A 6,088-nucleotide genomic window follows, 5' to 3' on the forward strand; every position below is an offset into this window, starting at 1 on the left:
GCATCCTGGGTAGCTCATTCCACTAATAGGCATAACCATAACCATTGCAGTCTCCACTTACTGACATTTACAACTTTCCAGACACACGCTAGGGAGCTTACATTCATTATTTCATTTTATTCTCACATCACAACCTTGTGAGGTGGAGGAGCATGATGGAAGGAGAAAGGAGCTAAAAGCAAGGAATCTAGAGTCCAACTGCCTGGGTTCAAATCCTGGCTCTACCAATTACCAACTCTGTGACATAGGGCTAATTTCCTAACCTCTCTATGCTGTTTCCCTATCTCTAAAAGGAACCTAACAATAGCATCTACCTCATAGGATTTGTACAAGGATTAAATGAGTTAATATTGGCCGGGCGCGGTGGCTCAAGCCTATAATCCCAGCACTTTGGGAGGCCGAGACGGGCGGATCATGAGGTCAGGAGATCGAGACCATCCTGGCTAACACGGTGAAACCCCGTCTCTACTAAAAAATACAAAAAACTAGCCGGGCGAGGTGGCGGGTGCCTGTAGTCCCAGCTACTCAGGAGGCTGAGGCAGGAGAATGGCGTAAACTCAGGAGGCAGAGCTTTCAGTGAGCTGAGATCCGGCCACTGCACCCCAGCCTGGGCGACAGAGCGAGACTCCGTCTCAAAAAAAAAAAAAAAAAAAAGAGTTAATATTTATAAAGTGTTTGGAATGATACCTGGCATCTGGTAATTGTTTGATAAATAAAATCCATTTCAATGATGAGGAAACAGACTCAGAAGAGGGCACTCATTTGCTCATGTGGTACAGATAGGTTCCAGACTCAAACTCAAGACCATCTGACTCCAAAACATCTAAAACTGTTGCCCTGCATTCTCTTCATTTGACAGATAATAAAACTGAGGCTCAGAGAAGCTAAGTGACTCGCCTGGGACTGCACAGCAAAACAACACGAAAAAAACCTAGGGTCTCCTGACTGCCAGAGCGGAGATGCTTCTATAGGCTTTTCTCACTGATGCTCTCTGGGCAGACAGGCTGCTTAATATGAGAGTGAGCACACACTCCTTTTTTCATTTTCAGGTAAACCTGACACCGGTTGGCAGAAGGCACTACACCAATAATTAGTGAACATGTGGTGAATTTGCAGCAGACAAGAGGAGCCTCATTATCCTATATTTTCCAGGTTGCTTAGGGAGGCAGGAATCACAGCAAGGAAAATCTTCAATAATAAACAGACGTCTCATAAAATTAATTGCAACCCAACCTCTCTCTCTACTTAAAATTAGCATCTATTTCCAGCTCTGCTTTCAATGCCCCCATATGCATACATGTGAACTCCCTCCCTCTCTTCCTCCCTCTCTCCTTCTTTCTTTCTCTCTCCCTCATTAAAAAATAAAATTTAAGAAAAAAATACTAGGTAGATTTACACAAATAGTGGGATCTCAGTCTTGAGTTAGCTATGTATGACTGAAAAGGATGCTGTGGTTTAATTTTAATAATCATCATAAAAACAATGACATGGCCAGGCACGGTGGCTCATGCCTATAATTCCAGCACTTTGGGAGGCCAAGGTCGGCAGATCACTTGAGGCCAGGAGTTCGAGACCAGCCTGGCCAACATGGTGAAACCACATATCTACTAAGAATATGAAATTTAGCGGAGCATCATGGCCAGCCCCTGTAATCCCAGCTAATCAGGAGGCTGAGGCAGGAGAATCGCTTGAACCTGGGGAGTGGTGGTTGCAGTGAGCTGAGTTTGTGCCACTGCACTCCAACCTGGGCAACAGAGCAAGACTCCATCTCAAACAAACAAACAAAAACAAACAAACAAAAAACACAGTAACATAAAAGTAATAAAAACAAAACAACTGCTATTTACTCAGTGCTTATCTGATGCCAGCCACTTTGCTAAACCTATGAATGCATTATTTCCCCGTTGCTACAGATAAGAGAATTGAGGTTCAGACAGGTTGAAGTCATTGTGCCCAAAGTCACACAACTGGTGAGTGGCAGAGCTGGTATGCAAACTCTAAACTGCCAGCCTTCAAAGCCTATGCTCTTAATTTCTACCCTGCTGTCTTAGTGCTTCCTTGTCCATTTAATTAAGCTCCATAGGCACACATTCCCTGCCCTGCTTTGCTGTACAGTCCCAGGCAAGTCACTTAGCTCCTCTGAGCCTCAGTTTCATAATCTGTTAAATGGAGGTAATGCACATAATTCCTAGTTGTGATGAAGAATCAACATAGAAATCTGCCATTTCCAGCCTATTACGCAATTTCTCAAGCACTGTGACTCCAAGTGGCATCAGCTCCTGGAAGAACACACTGTCTTACTGTCGTTCCCTCCTTGGTCAATGGCTCCCCCCTTGAACCTCACTCTACCCCTGCTCTCAACCCCCATGTACTGCCAGCTGATTAAATAAAATATTTTTTGAAAATCATAAGTGTCATGAGTAAGGTTTCTTAGTGTTGATGTAGAAGAACAAAACAGAATTGTGAAATGAGAATCACTGCAGCTATCATTAAGTCCCGCCTACGTGCCCAGCGATTGCTAGATTGGCCAAGTTTTCCTGTGAAGGGCAATACAGTAAATATTTTAGGCGTTATGGGCCATCCAACCTCAGTTGGACTTTTCATCTCTGCTGTTGCTATAATGCAAGCAACCATAGACAACATATAAACAAATGGGTGTAGCGGCATTTCAATTCAACTCTGTTTATGGGCACTGAATTTCATAATTTTCACATCACAAAATATTCTTCTTTTATTTTTAATATTCTTCTATTGATTTTTTTCTTAACCATTTAAATGTGTTAAAAAGTACAACAGCCGGGTGCAGTGGCTCACACCTATAATCCCAACACTTTGGGAGGCTGAGGCAGGCAGATCACTTGTGGTCAGGAGTTCGAGATCAGCCTGGTCAAGATGGTGAAACCCTGTCTCTAGGAAAAATACAAAAATTAGCCAGGTGTGGTGGCAGGTGCCTGTAATCCCAGCTACTCAGGAGGCTGAGGCAGGAGAATCGCTTGAACCAGTGAGGTGGAGGTTGCAGTGACGCAAGATCCTGCCATGCACTCCATCCTGGGCTACAGAGCGAGACTCTGTCAAAAAAAAAAAAAAAAAAAAAAAGTACAAAAACAAGTCGAGGCTGGACCAGATGCGGCCCTTGGGTCATAGTTTGCCAGTTTCTTCCAACAGTTCATTAAGAAAAATTTCCAAGCAAATAGCCACATTGAAAGAATTTTGCAGCGAACACTCACATACTCACCACATAGATTTTACAATTCATGTTTTACTGCACTTGCTTGATAGAATATCTACAATTTCTTCATCCTTCTATCCATCCATGAATCCATCTTATTCTTTTGATGCATCAGAAGATTCTTTTTCTGCCGGTCACGGTGGCTCATGCCTGTAATCCCAGCACTTTGGGAAGCCAAGGTGGGTGGATTACCTGAGGTCAGGAGTTCGAGACCACCCTGGCCAACATAGTGAAACCCCGTCTCTACTAAAAATACAAAAATTAGCCAGACATGGTGGCAGTCACCTGTAATCCCAGCTACTTGGGAGGCTGAAGCAGGAGAATCTCTTAAACCCAGGAGGCAGAGGTTGCAGTGAGCCAAGAGTGCACTGCTGCACCCCAGCCTGGGTGACAGAGCGAGACGCTGTCAAAAAAAAAAAAAGGAAAGGAGAAGGAAGGAAGGAAGGAAGGAAGGAAGGAAGGAAGGAAGGAAGGAAGGAAGGAAGGAAGGGAAGGGAGGGAAGGAAAGGAAGGAAAGGAAGGAAGAAAGAAGACTCTTTTTGAAAAAGAAACCAGTGGCAATTTCTTCCTGGGACAGTACAAGGTGGTGAGTGAGTTGGCTAAGCAGACAGGCAAAAAGACAGAGTATCTGTGGGTGGATACTGGCACCTTTTACACATAGGCAATAAGCAATAGTTTTCCAAGGAGAACAGTAGATGATTTGCTACTGTATCAACCAATATGTTTGACAGTACTAAGTAACAGAATGTGTAACAGACATTCTGAGACATTTTGTTACACCCAACCTGTCCAGATATGCCTTCTAATTCCAAGAGCCCCAAGAAACACCCTCTGCTTAAGATTTTATCTAACCATGAATCCAACGTTTTCTCATTTATTTGCTTATTAATTTTTTGTATATCTTTTCTTGTTAGAATATAAATTCCATGAGAGCAGAGGCCTTTTCACTTACCACACATGTTCTGTGCTAGACAAGGGCCTACCATAAAGAAAACACTCAATATTTATTTATTTATTTATTTATTTTCTTTTTGAGCCAGAGTTTCACTCTTGTCATCCAGACTAGAGTGCAATGGTACGATCTCAGCTCACTGCAACCTCTGCCTCCGGGGTTTAAGTGGTTCTCCTGCCTCAGACTCCTGAGTAGCTGGGATTACAGGTGACTGCCACCATGCCCAGCTAATTTTTGTATTTTTAGTAGAGACGGGGTTTCACCATGTTGGCCAGGCCAGTCTCGAACTCCTGACCTCAGGTGATCCACCCACCTTGGCCTCCCAAAGTGCTGGGATTAGAAGTGTGTGCCACCACACCCGGCCTCAATAAATATTTATAAGAATAAGGACTGGATCTGTTTTCCACATCTCATAAGTTGTCTTTTATACCTTTCTTTTCTATGTCCTCCTTTCCTGTAATCTTGGGTAATTTCCTCCATTCCATCTTCCAGTTTACCAATTTTATCTTCAGGTATATTTATTCAGCCCATCTATGGAGAAGGTTTGGTTTTTCTGTTCATCTTTGGTTTTATTTTGCATTATTTTTTCACTTCCAATATGATGGTGGTGGTTGTTGATTTTCATAACTGTTCTTATTTCATGGATATGATGAATAATTATGAATACAATGAATAATTATAATGGATATAATACCTAACCCCTCTGAGGATGTTAATTATATATTTCTAAGACCATCTTAGTGCAATTTGTACTTCTAAAACAGAAAGCCACTAGGTAATTAGCAAAGAACAGAAATTTATTTATCACAGTTCCGGAGGCTGAGAAGTGCAAGATAAAGGCTTCAGCAGGTTAAGGCCTGGTCTCTATGCTTCCAGGATGACACCTTGAAACATGCTGTGTCTTTTGGAGGGGAGGAACGCTATGTCCTCACATGGCAGAAAAGCAGAAGAGAATGAACCCATTCCTGCAAGCTCTTTCCATAGTGGCCATAATCCATTCATGTCGGCAGAGCCCTCATGATACAAACACCTCCTGTGAGACCCCACTTCCCAAGTGCTGCACTGGGGAGTAAGTTTCCAACACATGAATTTTGGGGGACAAATTCAGACCATAGAAGACTCCTTCTCCTTTATTGATTATTTTAATGTCCTTACATGTGAGTTTTTATGTCCATAGCATTCAATCTCCCAAAATAATCTGGCACCTTTGGATGTGTGCTTTTTGCTCACTGGGGATGTTCTGCTTGTCTCCCCGTGAAGCTGGTACCTTCTTACTGCATCTGGAGGCAGAGGTGAGAAAAGGGGAAGTGCCAGGAACGAGTCTTCTGCATACAGGGCTTCCTGTTCTTTCCGGATGTGGCCAGGTATGCTGGGCACTTCCCTGCCTCTCTGCCCCACCCTCACTGCTCCCTCCTTAAACAGGCACCTCTGCTGCACTTCTGTGTTACTCAACACAGAAAGGTTGGGGCGGGAGACCGCATGTCTTTAGAGGCTGCCATTACTATGACAGCACAACTGACAACCGTGACAGTTAACCTAGGGTCTCTTCTCCTTCAATCCACTGCCTAGAGCCTGCAGCTCCTCAGATCCTTTCCACTCTGCATAGGTACCCCCTCCTTTATGCGTTTTGGCTGCAATTTCCTCCTTCATCCAATCCTGTATCTCTGTCAGGGATCTCAGTTTCCAGTTTATCTAGGGCACCTCTGGTTAGGACCCAGCGACATTATTAAAGTTTTTCCATCTCTTTCCTGCCACCTCTAGAGGCCTGGGATGAACGTTGAAGGCTTGTGTATATGTTCAGTCCACCATCCTGACCCAATATTGACCCTTCTGCGTTCCATCTTCTAAAAATGCCTCAAATGTCCTGTTCCCTTGACTCCATTTTTTCTCAGTTTCCAACCCTGTTG

Source organism: Chlorocebus sabaeus, chromosome 11, assembly GCF_047675955.1.
Source record: "Chlorocebus sabaeus isolate Y175 chromosome 11, mChlSab1.0.hap1, whole genome shotgun sequence".
Lineage (NCBI taxonomy): Eukaryota > Metazoa > Chordata > Mammalia > Primates > Cercopithecidae > Chlorocebus > Chlorocebus sabaeus.